Genomic DNA, 18,075 nt, shown 5'->3' with positions numbered 1-18,075 from the left:
CAGGCCTTCCCTGACACACACCCCACCAGGCCTTCCCTGACACACACTTCACCAGACCTTCCCTGACACACACCTGACCAGGTCTTCCCTGACACACACCCCACCAGGCCTTCCCTGACATATACCTCACCAGACCTGATACACACCTGTCCAGGCCTTCTCTGACAAACATCATACCAGGCCTTCCCTGACACACACACCACCAGACCTTCCCTGACACACACCACACCAGGCCTTCCCTGACACACACACCACCAGATCTTCCCTGACACAGACAACATCTCACCTTCTCTGCTATGATAACCTGAAATTCTGAACCAAATATTAACTTATTTCTGTCAAGTGTTCTGCCATGGCAGCAAGAAAGCTAACGTAATAAGAAAGCAGACAAGGGGATGCAGGCTAAACACTCTGCTTCCTACATGATGGAAGAAGAGAACCAATTTGCACAAAGTCATCTGACCTTCTCATAGAGGCTATGGTGTGTGCCCACACACATGCTCACACAGGCACTGGCTCAGTCAGGGGACTTGCAGCACAAGCATGACAATGTGAGTTCAAATCCCTAGCGTGGGTGTGAAAACCTGCAACCTCAGCATGGGGGAGGGAGGGTGGAGAAAAGCAGATCTCTGGGGCTTGCTGGACACAAGCCTCACTCCAAATTCAGTGAGAGATGGTGTTCCGAAGGAATAAGACAGATAGGGTTAGGGTAGAGCATCCAGGGTCCTCCTCACTTCTGAGCACAGGAACGCACAAGCACTAAAAACAAGCAAACAAATAATTTAAGTATAGACAGCATTCTACAACTCTTAGCAATGGGTCACTTAGCTCCTGTGTCTGTAGCTAGCTGTGAGAATTAATATGGATCGCAGGACACATTGATCATCAACCCTTCAAATGTACTTTTGGCCCCAGGTTCCTCCCCAGGCTACACCAGCCTGAGTGTCACTTTAAAAAAAATACAGACATCGTGAGGCTGAGGGAAACCTCTGTTTTAGAGTATTCGCCTGGCATACCCAAGGTCCCAGGTTCCAGGCTCCATGTCATCTCTCAAAAAAAAAATGTAGACACAAAATACACAGTAGAATTAACAGCATCTGTGACCCCAAATGTGTAGACAGTATGAGAAATTATTATTATTATTTCTATATCATATTACAGTCATCGCACATGTCTCAAAGCATACTTTTATCATTCACTATTTTAGAGTAATAGTAGCTATAACCCAGGACATCCAGCTCTAGGAGTGGTACCCCCCAAAGTGGCCTGATACCTCCCAGATCAATCATTAATCAAGAAAATGCCACAGACAGAGACTTGCCCACAGACCAGTCTGGTGGAGTCACTTTTTAAATTGAGGTTCCCTCTTCCCAGATGTCCTTAGTTTATGTCAAGTTGTCAAGTTAACCAGCACATCCCTGAAATTTAAGTACTATGATGTCCTATGTCATACATGCTCTGAAATTCTTTTTACTAACCTGTTTCTTCAACAGTCCTATCTCACTATCCTTTGCATTTTGTTTTTCCATATAAATTCTGAAACAGTTGAAGTCCCACAAATAAAAAATTAGAATTTTGAAACATTTGAAAAAATTTTACTAAAATTGTTGTGTACACACAGACTAACTTGGGTAGAAGTGGGATCTTTAAAATATTGAGTCCTTTTATCTTTAAATAAGAATTAACTATGGTTTTATTAAATTATTCAATGATTTCTTTTCCCCAGCCTTATTAATATATGTTAAGATACAGTATGATAATTTGATATCTAGGCTGTGAAAGTTGTGAAATAATCACAGTCAAATGAATTAGCTCATCCATCATGGCAGTTGTTGCTTGTGAGTTTAAGTGTGGGTGTGGCCATGTGTGTCGCTGTGGATTTGGAGTGAGCACACTTAAAATCTACTAAGACAGCAGGGCATGGGGAACATACCTGTCATCTCAACCCTGGGAGGTAGAGGCAGAAAGACCTGGAGTTCAAGGTCATCCTCAGCTACCGAGTGAACCCAAGGCCAGCTTTGGCCACATGAGACCTTGTCTCAAAAACATATGTAATCTACTAAGTGGATTTCATGTGTGAAGTATAACTCAACTATACTCGTCATGTGGAACAGTACATTCACAGCGTTTACTCATCTTTTTTTCTCCTGGAATGTTTTGTTTTGTTTTTTTTGTTTTGTTTTGTTTGAGATGGGATTTTGCTATGCATCCCAGGCTATCCTTGGATTCTTGCTTCAGCCTCTTAAATGCTAGGATTACAGGTGGAGGCCAGCTTATCTTTAACTGAATTTTCACCTTTTCAAATGCATCTCCTCATCCACTTTGATCCATGCTTTTAATGCTTCTTATTTATAATTTTCTTTTCTCCATCAGATCTAACACACATGCTGTCATGGTTGCTTCTAAGAGAGATACACAGTAGATAAAGAAGTAGTTAATTTGCTACTATAAATAGGCTTAGTACATTTTCTGTCTATAGCAACATAGAGAATGGTAACTATATAAAAAATATATTAGTCCATAAGCTCCCTAAATGCTCATAGTAATATATAACTACTTGTGAATTGTCAAGGTGGATCACGTTCTATATAGACGAATGTATCATCACAGACAGCAAGAGTTTGGCTTTCTCCTTCTTGATATGTGTATGTTTGTTTTCAACTTCATAAGGTAGAAACTTTAATACCATCTTCAACAAAATAAGTACACTCATTTCTTTATTCTGATGTTTTTAAATATGCTCTCTAGATCCAACATTAAGTCTGATATTTAATTTTAGGGTTTTGCAAGTACTGTTTTTTTTCATTTTTAAGAACTCTCCCTTATACTATGAATATTTATCATGACTATTTTTACTGTTAACTATTTATTGACATTTTAAAAATACTTTTTCTTCATCAAACAGAGTTCACTCTGTTTTTATATTTTGTTCGTGTAGTGAATTGGTAGATTTTTTTTTCCATTGTTGAACCAACCTTGCTTTCCTGGCTAGCCTTTCTTTGTTATGACAAGGTCTACTTCTTTAATGCTGACAGATTTTGTTTACTTAAATTTTCCTTAGAATTTTGCATTTGTGATCTCTAGTCTATACTGAACTATTATTTCTGCTTTCATAACGTTCTCATTTGGTGTCTTGATTTGACTAGCCTCATAAACATGAGTTATGAAGTAGTCCATCTTTTTCTATTTTTGAAGAGACTCTGTGTGATTGCATTTGTCTGTTCCTTAGATGTTTGGTAGAACTTGCCAGTGACAGCATCTGGACCTGGTGTTTTCTTAGTAAGAAGGCTTTATAGCTGCTGAGCCAACATCTTTGATGATTTTAGGATGTGGCAGATTACAAAACCACTCACAGTTCTCTATGTTCAGTACCCCCATCCTCTCACTAACAAAGAAGCCTTGAGGTCCTTGCCTTTTGAATCTGGACTGGACTGGATGACCAGATTACTTAGGCTACAAAAGACAGTTCTTCTACTGTGACATTTCTCAAGATCTTGTCGTGCTTCTGTCTACCATCTTGGAGCAGTGCCTCCATCTAGACTGGGCCATGCTTAGCACACCAGCAGTGAAGACTGGGTAACACTTGGCTCATCTTAAAATACATGGGGTGGAGGGTCCAGCATCCATCCATGAAGTGACCTGCCACCAACCTGCAATTGACCAGAGACCAGAGAGAGCCTCATCAAGACCACAGGAGCTATTCTGTTGACCACTGACTTTTGAGCAATAATAAATATTAGTCATTTAAAAGTCATCAAGTGGCAGGGCAGTTATACAGCAACAGAGAATTAATGCACTGGACCGTTTCTATTTTCTGTTTCTTCCAAAAAGATATTAATCCATTTCATCTGAATTTTGTTAAATTCATTGGTATGACTGGGATTATAACAACATCTATATGTGCATCAGATTTTATTCCAATTAGTTGTACTATACTTTTATTTCTGATACATTTATAATGTTGTCCCTTGTGATTACTCTGTTTGGGTTATTAGGTATCTTGCAGAAGATTTACCAGTTATACCATTTAAATACCAGCCTCTCTCCAGCACTGTTTGGTCCCGTCATCCATGTCTGCACTCTTCAGTATGCCATCCTCCATTCTGTTTCCCTCAGCTTTATTCCGGCTTCTTCGATCTTCTCTACTGTTTTGTTCAAGCTGAATCTTCATTAAAGTGTTTTCAGCCTTCCCTGTGTTAAGTTTAACTATTCATAAATACAAATTTCCCTTGAAAAAACATTTGCATTGCTTCCCCCAGTTTTATTAGGCAGTATTTTATTATCGTTCAGTTTGAATGCTTATTATAGGTTCTTCTTGAACATATGGCTTGAGAAGTATGTTTTTAATATCCAATGGCAGGAGACAGGGTTAGTTATACTTTTTACTAATAGCTGAGTTGTTTGTTTTTATATCATCACAGAGTGCTACATCCAACACACATTGACTCCTGGGATGCGATCGTTAGACTTGAATAATTTGAAACCTTATTATTAAACCCTCAGTAGCTTGAACTCAGTGGTGGTAGATGTATCTATGCCACACAAATAGGCACACTATCAACCAGGGCTTCGTTCTCTTCCTGCAGAGGTAGTTTTCCAGCATAGCTTTTGCCTGTGTTACACCAGCTGCTTAAAATGTGTTCACACTGGTTTTATCCACAGTACACACCCACAGTTTACATATGCTTTATGAATGCACCAAGAATCATTTTTCCTCTTATTAGAAATGGTGTCCTGAGGGCAGCAAGGGGACTCAGCAGGTAGAAAAGCTTGCCACCAAGTCCTACAGCCCAAGTTCAATCCCTAGAACCCACATGGTGAAAGGAGAATCAACTTCTGAAAGCTGTCATCAGACCTATTGAAAGTTGTCATCAGACCTACACATAAGTACTGTGGCTTGCACGTGTGTGAGCACACACAAACACACACACACATACACACACATACACATGCTAAATAAGTGTAAAAAGCAACCATCATTTCCTTCCATATTCTTGATATTCACAGCTTTTTTTAGTTACTGATTTACAAAAAGCCTTTAGATCTCTTACTATGGTAAAGATCTGCTCAGTATTTCCTTGTAGTTTTAAAAATGAAACTTTTATTAAACAATGCCCTTTTTTGCTTATTTAGTTTTTAAGACAGGCTCTTACAGTGTGGGCCATGCTAGCTTTGAACTTGTGATCCTTTGCCTCTGCCTCAGCCTCCAAATTACAAGAGATTCCTAAGTCATGCCATTTTACCACCAGAGCATTTGTAGAAATATGTGTACCCACATCTTTTAAGTTCTGGAGATGGAACCTAGGGCCTCATCCTCAGCCCATTTCTTGTGTCATTTTTATTTGAGGACAGTGTGTTCTCTCTGTCCTTCCTGTCAGTCTTTTTAAATTCTAATGTATTCAGATAAACCACATAGAAATGGATGTTTTTGTTTTAACTCATAATCTGTGATTTCTCATTGAAATGTTTAGTTTTGTTATTTACATTTGGATTTATGACGCTCTCACTTAAGATTTCTATTGATTCCATTTCAGAAGGATGAGGCCACACACACATACACACACACAGAGAGAGAGAGAGACAGAGAGAGAGAGAGAGAGAGAGAGAGAGAGAGAGAGAGAGAGAGCGCTTTTTGAAAAATGATATACCTTGTTTTTCCTCCTCACATGGCACAGACTTCACTTTGAATTTGCTGTGGTATTGGTTGTGAATGCTTTTTAGACGTGTTCTTAGAGCCCAGGGTTGGAAGCGTTTCTCCACAGATGAGTAAAGATTCCGCGCCTGCCAGCCATCTGAGAGTCACCTGTAGCTACACCATTGCTTTGAAGCACTTTCTTTATTGAATGCTGGGTTAAGAGCAAGGATTCAGCCTCATGACTGTACTCTCACCATGGCTCATGGTAAAAATTCTCATCCAAAGCAGAAACTTGAGCAGGCACCATGACCGTCATAACTCTCTCCTGGCTGAGGGTCATTCTTAGTTCAGTACTGAATGTGTTCTTCGGCTTTCTGTTACTGTAACAAAACAGCTGAGATACTCAGCTCATAAAAGGAAAGCTTATTTGGTTCATGTTTTGGAGATTTCAGCCATGGCCACCAACTGGTCTGGTCACTTTAGAGCCTTGTAGGAAGATGGAATGGTCACACAAGAACACATAGGGAGCAAGAAGCTCATGGAAACAGGGAAGAAAAAGAGATGAAGAGATTCATGACCCACTGTTCCCTTCCAGGTCACATTTCCAGTTACTAAGCCTACCTTTGAAAGGTGTCCAATACCACCAGGCTGACAACCAGACTTCTGGGGGACAATGAAAATGAAAATCTCTCTGCTTTCTGCTTCAGCCTAGCCTCTTCCTCTTGGGAAGCTAGCTCTTCCTCCACACCTCATCTCCTTCAGAGAATCTAGTACAACCCAGGGTTTAAGGGCTGCGGGTATAACTCATGGCACGGCACTTGCCTAGCTTGTTCAAGTGTGATCCCCTGAAAAAATAAATACATAAAAGCCAGGATTTAGATCACCAGAAGGCAATGGCGAATGTAAAACTAGGCCTCCCCAGTCAGGTCCTATTTCCTGCTCCTTTCTGACCACCACAGATGCTTTACTCTTCTGCTCTGGGCCATTTGTTTCCCATTACATACATGGTTCTGTGTAGTACAGAATGATCTCAAACTCACTGTGTAGTTGAGGATGACCCTTGAACTCCGGCTCCTCCTGATTTCACCTCCTAAGTGGGGCTATATCAGTACTCACACATGCCCAGTGATGGGGTTTGTACATTCTCCCTGGGGAGCACCTCTCCAACTCTCCCTGGGGAGCACCTCTCCAGCTCTCCCAGGGGAGCACCTCCCCAGCTCAGTCTTCACAATTTTATTTAGTGATTCTTTTTTTCTGTTGTCTTTTTTTGCATTCTAGATGGGATTTCTGCAAGTAACTTGTCTACCACGTGGCCAAAAGAAGAACTTTGCCCTGCTCCCCTTCCTCGCTCCCTGAGTTATCTCTTTTGCAAACATGATTTACTGCTACTTGAGTTTGTTTCTTCTCTTCCTCACTATGAGACTTCACCCTCAGGCTGGGAGCCCGAGCTTGTCATCAGCCTCATGGAGCTGCATGGGTTTCTCTAAGTTAACACACAAACGAACAGAATGGTTCAAAAGCGAAAGGGACTCAGTTATAATAACAAAATAGATCCTTCAAAAGAGATGCAGTTATGGTGACCGAGCAGGTCCTTCAGGAAGACAAGCTGTCTTCTCCCTTCTTACATCTGAGCGGGGAGAGCAGACACTGTGAGTAGCTAAGGGTCAGTGGGAAACTGAAATCTCTGTGTCCTCAGTCCTGCCCTGACTTTCAGGGATCAGGTGACCTCAAGTCACAAGGAGTATGTGTGTGTGTGGGGAGGGGGGATTTTTCAGGCTAAGATTGTCGAAAATATTCACAGTCTCCACGGAGCTTACACATTACAGGTTTGGTATGACTATGTTGTAAACTGTTCCCAGATCGCTGCTTCTCCTCAAACCCCATTTTTTTCCTTTCTATATATGTGGTACCAGGTGCCTGAGGGGCTCCTGGAATGTGGGAACAAAGCACTCGGGGGGGGGGGGGGGCTCCCACACACCTGTTGACCATCCTACTGGCTGTCTCTGCCCCAACAGGTTTTGTTTACCTTAAGATTAAAGTCAGTCTCCAGCGGACATGCAGTCACCGCTTTATGGTGACAGCAACACCAGAGCCAAGACATCAGTGGGCTCTCTCACCTTTGAAAATGTTTTCTTTTTTATGAGCTTTCTTTTTTATTGGTGGGAAACCTGATAACATTGCAGGGCCTGAAATTCCCCCTTCCCCACCCTCAAACTGAAGTAACCTGTTGAAAGTGGAGTAAAACAGCAAGGTCAGAAGCATAGGGGTTCTAAAGGCAAAGAAGAAAGAAGAGATGGGGGAGCTGGCTTCATGGGTAAAGTGCCTCCCACATAAGCTTGAGGTCCAGCGTCAACACCCCTGTGAATGGCCTCTCATCTCAGAGCTGAGGAGGCAGAAACAGGATGATGCCGGAGGTGTAGCAGCGGGCCAGTCTAGACAAAGAGAAGAACTCTAGTTTTGCTTTCTCAAAAAGCAAAGGTGGAGACTGACAGAGGAAGATACTTGATGTTGACCTCTGGCCTCTGCACGCACAGCCTTACACTTGTGACGCACACAGAGAGAGAGAGAAGGAGAAGGGGAGGGGAAGGGGGAGGGGAAGGGGGAGAGGGATGGGGGAGGAAGAGGGAGGGGAACAGAAGGAGAAATAGGAGGAGGAAGAAGAGGAGGAGAAAGAAAAACAATAAGTGAGAAGGGTTCCTTTAACTCTTGAATCTAGAAAGAGGTCTACTTTAGTCAGTAAACCACAGCTGGGTTTACCAAGGCAATCTACCTAATACTGACTGAATCATATTAGAAAACCCTAAGAGTCCCAAATGTACTGACTAATCATCTGCTCTAGACTGTGTGCTATCATTAACCAATCCGTGGTCCTCCACTGGGCCTCAGAATCCGTAACACAGACCAGAGGAGAAGCCTGAAATCCACTCTGGTCCTCCATGAGCATAAAGCCTTCATTTCCATTCGCTGCTTTTCCAGACAATCAGATCCTCACCCCATGGAGGGGTTGACCTCAGAACTTGTTTCTCAAAGGCAACGTATTTTTGTATAATCTCTTCTACCAAAATTTCCTTCCTCTTTCTCTTGGTAATATTTCAAAACAAAATTAAGGTAATTTACAAGATGAATTCCTTACAGCAAGAAACATGCAATCAGATAAAATGAAATTGTCCAATTTTCCCCAATCTGAACTTAGTGACTCAAGTCCCTAAAGACTATACTGGAAGGAGATAAGGTCCAGATATCCTTGCTGAAAGCTGAGATAAAAATCAGCAAATGATTTTTCCACAATGGAAAGATTTTCCATCCGATTTCCCTTGACCTTGAACACTGTGTCTGCGATGAATAATTAATGCTGTTTATTACAGGAATGCTCCATTGAAGTGGCATTACCAGGGAATTAGATGCCTTAAATGAGCGAATTGGCTAGATACTAAGATTGTTCCCTCTAAGCACATGCATGCTCTCTCTCTCTCTCTCTCTCTCTCTCTCTCTCCCCCCCCTCTCTCTCACACACACATATGCATTCACAATCACATAAGCATATTCACACGCACACACACATTCATGCATACATACACACAGTCTCTCTCACATACACACACACATTCTGTCTCTCTCTCTCTCTCTCTCTCTCTCTCTCTCTCTCTCACACACACACACACATGCATTCACACTCACATAAACATATTCATGTCCATTCACACATACATACTCATATACATTCATACATACATTCTCTCACACACACACATATACACACATACACACACACACACCACTTTACCATAACACTTCTTGTGTTTATTTTCTAAAACGCACAGCAACGTTTTGTGACTTGTTGACATTCACTGACGCATAAACACTTGTTCATTCAACAAATACTTCTCAGAAATCTAACATGCAGGCACACAGCCTGGTGTAGGTACTTACAAAGATGAAGAGACAGAGACCTGCCCTTGCCTAACCTGCGTGTGTTGAGGAGGGGATAGTTAAGAAGAAATTGTGCAAACTAACATGAGTGCCAGGGCATGAGAAATGCAAACTGCTGTGGCTATAGTGAATGGAGCGTCAGACCAGTAGAGTGTAAGGTTGGCTGGGTCTGTCAGGACACAGTCCTCCCACTGAGCCCCTCTGATTGCTGGGACTTGGTTCTCACTGTTGGTCTTAGTAATTGATGTATCTCTGGAATTCAGATACAGTTTTTTCTTGGTGTAGGGTGTTGCTGATAGCGTTCTGCTACTTGATAGCATATATAAAGTGATTAAAGGTGTTAAATACATGGTGTGATAGTCATTGCCACATAACCAATTAACTCAAAATGTATCAGCTTCAGGGACTAGACACAGTGCATTTGGGCAGAGAGCTTGCCTAGCATGCATGAGCCTGAGGTCTGACTCTCAGAACTATTTAAACGTCCATGTGTATATAGCATTTATAAGGGTACCTGCCTAATCCCGGGGCTCAGGAGGTGAGTGGAAGCAGGAGAATCTGGAGTTCCGGGTTGCATAGCAAGTTTGAAGCCAGCCTGGAGCTTGAACTGCCTGAGACCCTGCTTCAAAACTCAAATTGTCTGTGTTTGTGTATGTGTATATATATTGCATGTGTGTGCATGTGTATGTGTGTGTGTGTGCATGTGTGTATAACCACAAACTGTGTGTTCATTTAGATGTGTGCACGTAGCATGTGTATATAGTGTGTGTTCACATGTAAGCATATTTCTGTGCACACACATGGCATGCATGTTGGCTCGTACGGATCTGAAGGCAGGACTCCATTCTTCAAGTGCCAACCATGATTGAGAGATTCAGTTCTTTGATGGCTTCAGTCCAGGGGCCACTCCTTGCTGTTCCAGGAGCCTCTCCAACATGGCAGCTTGCTGTCTCAGCACAGCAATAGAGCATCGTCTACAAACGGAAGTCACAGCCTTTTGTAACCTAGCCACCCAAATGACAGTCCATCACATTGGTTCCAGTCACAGGGTTGTCCGTGCTGAAGGAAATGAATACCAGGAGAGGCACCACTGGGCACTCACTCCACATGCCGGTCACATTATGGGCCCTCTTCCAGAGGCTGAAGCAAACATCAGTTCTTCCCAGTGAGCCCAGAAAGAGTTTCAAGAGCTGACCTAATGGAGAACCCCGAGAGGCTTATTACCAGTCAATCTGTGAAATAAGATCAGTTGCCTGCACGGATTTGAATCGTGAGCACTGTGATTGTTGCTATAAGGAAAAATGGTTAAGTAAGGCACATGGAAAGAAATGGGGCCTCCCTTTGGAAACAGCAACCTGCTGGGCCACAGCAGACCTTTAGCAAGTCAGTGGGAGGGAAGTAAGACCTGAAGCAGAGATTAGCTGATAAAGCCTTGCACCTACAGTCTGTGGTTTAGATGTACCTACCTCACAGCATGCAAGGGGTCACAGGAAATTGGATTATATTATGGCTGGAGCTTTGCCATCCATGGCATTCTGTCACCTTAGTTGTGTGTTTTGCTGGTCCCAGGCAAGTCACCCAGTGTGTTCAGCAGGATTACACTGGGACAGAATGACTGAAACCTCTGACCAGGACACAGATCATCCCCATGGCTACAGTGGACATCATTTTACTCAATGGAAAATAGGATAGGGGCATCAAATGTCATTATGATTCCCACTCACCTCTCTGTGGTAGGATGGGGGGCGGGGGGCTCTTGCTTCTCTGGGATAATACAGGCAGGGCTGTGCTTGTTCCTGACAGTGCTTCTCCACTTTTCTTTGCTCACCTGCCCTTTTCACAAACATAAAAATCTCTTCTCCAGAGGAGTGTCTCTCATTGCTTCCTCCAAAATCACCCGTGTCCTCTGAGTGTTTACACCTGTTACACGATAAGACACATCATGTTCTTTGTCCACACTCACTTAGAACTCATAAAGGCTTCATCTCTGCCCACAGGACCTCATGCATACACAAATTCATGCATGCACACATATACCTATGTATCATATATGTGTGTTTACATATAAAATGTTCTCAAAAGTAGGAAATCATAATGTTTTAGACACTAATTTTGAGAGAGGAGGGCTTTGTCATTATTGTTTGGGGGTTTGGGTGGGGTTGTTTGTTTGTTTGTTCATTTGAAGATAGGATCACACTATAAAACCTGGGCTGGCCATGAGCTACTGGTCCTCCTGCCCCATTCTTTTGAGCTCTGGGATAAGAGCTATCCACCACCAACCTACTCAAGATTAAGATTTTAGGACGTGGGGGATGATCCAACGGAGACAAAGTGTGATGACCTGAGTGTGAATCCACATGATAGAAGAAAAGAACACACACACATGCATATACAATAAATAAATGGCTTTAATAAAATTGAGATTTTAATGTATTATGTTGAGATAATTTCAAACCTTAAAAAAAATGTCTTCGTTCACAGTGGCCCTTGAATTCCCCTCACTCAGCTCCTTCATCTTTCCCTCAGGGTTCTCTCACATACATAGCCATAGATTTTCCCGTGAACCATGGAAACAGAGCTGGCAACCATAAAATCAACTAATTTCCCTTTACTATTCTACTGTGTGCCTTCTGGAACTCTCCCCAACAGACGCCACACAGCCTTAAAACACTGTGGAAGTCAGGCAGAATCCAGGGCCCTCTTTTGCATTTCCAGTTTATTTTGGTGATAACCCTGTAGGCCTCAGGTCAAATCCCAGCTGCACCCTGGACTGACACCTTGAAGCCTTGTCTGTCCTGCTTCCTTCACTTGCCCGGTTCCTGGCCTCCCACTTGCTTCTGCCACCTGGACTGTTTATTTATAAAGAATGCAGATCAATACTTTGCTGCACAGCTCTCCATCCGGGTTTATTTAATAGCTCCTTCAGGTTGGAGTCCTGCTCTGTCTTGGGCGAAAAACCTCACGAAATTGATATGTTTTTTTCGGTGTGTCCCGACAGTGGGAACCCAAGATGTGTCTGGATGGTGGCTGCCAGATTTCTCCACCATCAATTCTTACCTACCTGTTCTAACTTCCTCAGATGATCCTTGCCCAAAGGTATTTTTTTCCTATAATTTCCTTTAAGTATATAGTTTTTTGAGATGGGTTCTTGTGTACTCCAGGCTGGCCTAAACTTGCTAATCAAGAATGACCACGTCCTCCTGTCTCTGCCTCCCGAATGCTGAGGTTACAGGTGTGTATTGCCATGCTGTTAAAAGCTTTCAAGGAAGGCTTTACTTCCCATTGTTTTAGAGGAATAGTGTTTAGATTGTCACCCTCTGCCAACATACTCCTGAAACTGCTCCATGGAGGAACCAGCTGCCGCCTACAGAGACCAGCTCCTAGCAGATCCTGGAGGCAATCTCCCTTATGAAGAATGTTTATGGGTTGCACTACGGGCTTGGCCCACTTGCCCCACCCCCACCCCCTTTTCCTCTTGTACTAAAGAAAGAGCTACCCCTTACTCCTGAATCTGACTGTGGTACATTGCCCTAGAGGGGAAATCCTTATCTCCAAACAAAGGAATGATTCAAAGTTCGCCAGTCCACTGTTGAGACAGTGAATGGCTGTAATGACTGAGTTACAAATCCCTCTGTAAGGCAATTCATTTTCAATTCTCTGCTGTCAACAAAACTGAAGGCAGAGCTGATGGAGTTGTCAGCTGCTAGAGCATTAGAAATCATTTCTGATGATAGATGAGCATAGGATTTTTGGCAAATAACTCAGACTGTTTAAAGAACTGAGCAGAGTTGCCATGACAAAACTCTGTCCATCCCACCTGCTTATGTGAGCAAAGGCTTTAGTCCTTTGAGCTGCAATTAAAAGTGGTTTATAGGGTAGGGGGTAGAAAGGAGGAAGATAACAGGGAAAGAGGGAGGGAAGGAAGCAGGGAGGGAGGGAGAGAAGGAGATAGAAGGAGATAGGGAGGGAAGGAAAGGAGAAAGGGAAGGAAGGAGGAGAGCAGGGGAGGAAGGGAAAGAGATGGAAGGAGATGGGGAGGGAAGAAAGAGGGAGGAAAGGAAGGAGGAGGGAAGTAGGGGAGGGAGGGAGGAAGGGAGGGAAGAAGATGGAACAAGATGGGGAGGGGAGGAGGGAGGGGGAAACCTGATCGATTGATATTGAACCTTATCTCATTTGGACAACAAAAACTGGGAGTTAAAGCCCCCCCACGAAACTTTAACAGTCATCATATTTAGTTCACCTGAGGCACAGTCCCAGGCCTTGTCTCAGAAAGCCAAACAGAGAAAGAGGAGAGGTGGGACAGAGTCAGGCTAACTCATCTGTCTCATTACAGTGTATGATTTCAGTAACTTTTACTTTCCATGTTCCCTAATTATTGATCAGAATTGAAAATAAGCCAGGTGCTAGTGACACATGCCTTTAATTCCAACATTCCAGAAGCAGAGGTGACAGATCTCTCAGTTCAAGGCAAGCCTGGTCTTCAGAGCTAGTTCCAGGACAGCTAGAACTACATAGAAAAACCCTGCCTCAAAAAATTAACAAAAAAAATTAATATGCTCTTCTGTTCCAGGCTTTTAAGAAAAAACAGTAACAACCATACTGGTAGCAACAGGGAAATTGTATTGGTACCACCGAGAATGTCAAAGTCATGGAATATAATCAAGATTTAAATTTGAACTCAAAGTATATCTTTCAACTGAAAGCTTTTGAAGGTTGCAAGTCTATTGGAGCAAATGCTTCAGTTGAGAAAACGCTCCCATCAGATTGGCCTATGGGACATTTTCTTGATTTATGATGGATGTCAGAGGACCCAGCCCAACTGTGGGTGGTGTCACCCCTGGGAGATGGTCCTGGGTCACATAAGAAGGCATGCTGAGCAAGCCCAGAGGGGCAAGGCAGTAAGTGATGTTCCTCTGTTCCTCTATTTCAGTTCCTGCCTCACGTTCCTACCCAAACGTCCCTCAGTAGTAAACTGTAATCTTCTCAGTGGAAACTCTTCCCTCTCCACGTTGTTTTTGGTCATGGTTTTTATCACAGCAAGAGAAAGCACACTAGGACAGGTGTCCATTGCCAGGAAAACACAATGGATCATTCCAAAAATGGCATAAGCTCTCAGAACACATGGCTCCTCTGAAATCAGTCAGGATCTCACTGCTCCTGTAGTACACCCCACATTCTGTTTAAATAGGGGCCTTCCCACGAATCCACATGTACTGTGTGGCAACCCTGTATGCCAAGGTCAATGCAAACTACAGTGTGAAGAGGGAGGTTGACAGCGATTTCTACACTCTGGAAGGCTCATAAATATACTTACTAATAATCTCATTATCTGGTAAATGTAGGGTAAGGCCCAAGGTTGTGTTTCTACAGACACCCTAAGAACAGCCTGTACCAGATTACTGTTTAATGTTGCCCTTATTCATACCTCAGGGTGGTCTCTGACCCCTGCCTAGGGTTCTTAAGTTCATTCTTTTGTTTTCAATCAGGTAGGTATGAAATAAATATTCCAAAGAGTTAAAGTGAATCGATAGACCACCCCCAGGGTAAGTGAGCTGCTAGCATACTTTACTCTTGCAGTTTCTTACTGCTTAGTTGTTTGTATCAAATGACTGTCTGCTATACTTACAAAGTTTCTTTTAGTTGGAAATACAATCAACCACATAAAAGATACCAGTTATTAACCTTAATAGAGTTTTAATTGAATCCCACAAAAAATGATGCAGCCAAGACAAAATATATTGATAAAAAGGAAAACTTAGGCTGAGGTACAACTTACCTGATCCTTTCTAATTAAAATAATAAAATCCATGATATTGATGTGATAACACTGGTCAAAAGTTCATAGTGAAATCAGTATGAGGTTGGGGTTCTATATGTGTGTCAGTACCATTTAGTCTGTACCACTACAGACTAAAGTATTGTGAAGTCTATGTCTTTTAGGAATCCATTCTTTTTCTGTGAAGCTAGATTCTGTTTGTTTGTTTTGTTTGCTTTTTAATTTAAATGCAGAAGCAGCAATGTGCCCACTGGAATTGTGTCTTAACTATTGGCTGGCACAATCCATGGCATAAAAAATAACCAGTGAAAGTTGGTAAGCCCCAGTTGAGCTTCCAACTCCTGAAAGTGTTCTGAAGACCATCTAATGAAGTGATAATGTCCATGTGTGAAGGATATTGGGCCTTAAACATGCTAAGGAGAGAAGAGGGCAGTGGCAGAAAAGAATGACGGTCATGTAGAACACACAGCCAAAGCAAAGTGCACACAGAGAGTCGTCACCACTTTCATTCTGTTATTTACATTTTCTTCAGTTTTTAATGGCCTTGCAGAGTGGGCATCAATTTTATCATCTCAAGCAGGATTTACATTTTTTTAAAAAGAAGCTGGGTGTTGTTGGTGCATGCATCTGTAATCTCAGTACTCAGGAGGCAGAGGCAGGCAGATCCCTGGGTTCAAGGCCAGCCTGGTCTACAGAGTGAGTTCCAGGATACCCAGGGCTTCACAGAGAAACACTGCCTTTAAAAGAAAAAAGAAAGAAGGAAGGAAAGAAGGACAGGTTGATTCCAACATTGGTGCTTTAGTTCCTAGGAAAAGCAGATTTCATAACTATTAGCAGAACATTGTGGAGTGCCCCAAAACTTGTGTATTTCCCTGGTTCCCATAGTCTGTAGGCCGCAGCTACCTAGAAGCAAGTAGGCCTTTGAGTCAAAAGGTGTACTCCTCTCTCTCTCTCTCTCTCTCTCTCTCTCTCTCTCTCTCTCTCTCTCTCTCACACACACACACACACACACACACACACACACACACGCATACACACACACACAAGGATATTCTAGCATACTCCCTGAGAGCCCTACTTCCTCTCCTTTATCCTGAATAATTTAAATGGAACTGAAGGAAGCTATTCTTTTCCACAAGCTTGGTATCAAAGGGTCAGAAGAGCTGTGTGGTGAGTTACTCTTTTATCAGAGTTATCATGATTAAGTGTCCCTCTTACATTATTAATTCATTCAACACTTCTGTCTGAGTGCCTGTCAGACACTCCACTAGTCACTCTCATGGAGGCGGGATCTAGTCTTCTGTGCAGCTGCTTAACCACTCAGTAATTACTTGCTGCTGCAAGATCTACCTGCTGTGTGGCAGAGGGGATTTGAAGCTCTGTAGATATGGTAGAAAACTAGCCAACCACAGTCCTTGCCCTCAAAGAGTCAGATAATTCCAATGTGGCATGTGCCCTATGGAAGCCACACAGGCATTAAAACAGAGACACGGCTATATTGATAAGGTCCTCAGAGATGCCCATCAAATGATGTGACTAAGGGAATAGGGAGAGTCTCTATCAGGCCTGAGAAGGACAGAAAGCTAAACCTGAGGCAGGAAAGGTGCAAGGGGCTCTGGAACAAGATGTTCTGTAGGACAGCACTGGGAACTGAGAGTCCAGGCAGCTTCTTTAGCCAGAGTCATGTTTGGCTGCATTTAACAGAGAGTTCACTTCTAAGTCTCTATCAATAACAACAACAACAACAACAACAATAATAATAATAATAATAATCTCTTTCCCATAAAAATATTCTGATGATTCTTTTCCTTTCTCCACATCCCAGATGCCCCACCTCTCTCCAGAAAATAAACAGAAAATAACAACAAAAAATAGACAAAGAAATAAACACACATATACAAAACAAACCCCACAAAATTTGAAGCCATAATGCACATACAAAAGACAAGTGAGACAAAAAACACCCAAACAAAGCAACATGAGACAAAAAGTCTACAAAAATACCAGTGAGTTCATTCTGTGTTGACCATCTACTGCTAGCATGGGAACTACCCTTAAATGTGGTTAATATACCCAGTGGTATGCCAATGGAAAAGATAACTTTCCCTTTGTTACACTCATAAATAGCTTCTTGGTTAGGGGTGGGAGGCTGAATCCACTCCCACTTCTCAGCTTTGGAACCTCAGCAGGCCGGATGTGTTGTCCTCTACAATAGGGCCTTACCCTCAGTTTGTAGAGAGCAACCATTCTTCTTGGCAATAACCTGAGTTGTTTGAGGTTTATGTGGGGCCCCTTTAATTCAACTAAATATAACCCGTTCCTGGCACTGAAGGCTTTGCTTGGTGGCAAGAGATGTCCAGTTGAGGTATTGTCTCCCCCATTTATTTGGTGACCCCATTTAGATCTGTTTCATATATGTACATATTTTAGGAAGCTTCTACAGCAGAAGGTTTGTGTATGGCTCCTCAGAGGACACTTAGTGTCAGCTATCTCTCTCATATTCCCTGCATTAGCCTCTTTTCCATCTCCCTCCCATTTATCTTTCCACCCCGGACTCCCACTATCCCTCCATAACTATATATTCTATCCCCTTCCTTTGGAGATCATTCCTTCCTGCCTAGTCCCTTATTCTGTATCTAACCTCTGGGGTAATACAGATTGTGCATACATATTAAAGGCTCAAATGCTAACACTACTTATAAGAAAAAATAAAAAATATTTCCTTTTAGGTCTG

The sequence above is a fragment of the Grammomys surdaster genome, unplaced genomic scaffold (assembly GCF_004785775.1).
Source record: "Grammomys surdaster isolate TR1022 unplaced genomic scaffold, NIH_TR_1.0 220, whole genome shotgun sequence".
NCBI classification, from domain to species: Eukaryota; Metazoa; Chordata; class Mammalia; order Rodentia; family Muridae; genus Grammomys; species Grammomys surdaster.
This window is presented reverse-complemented; position numbering follows the sequence as displayed.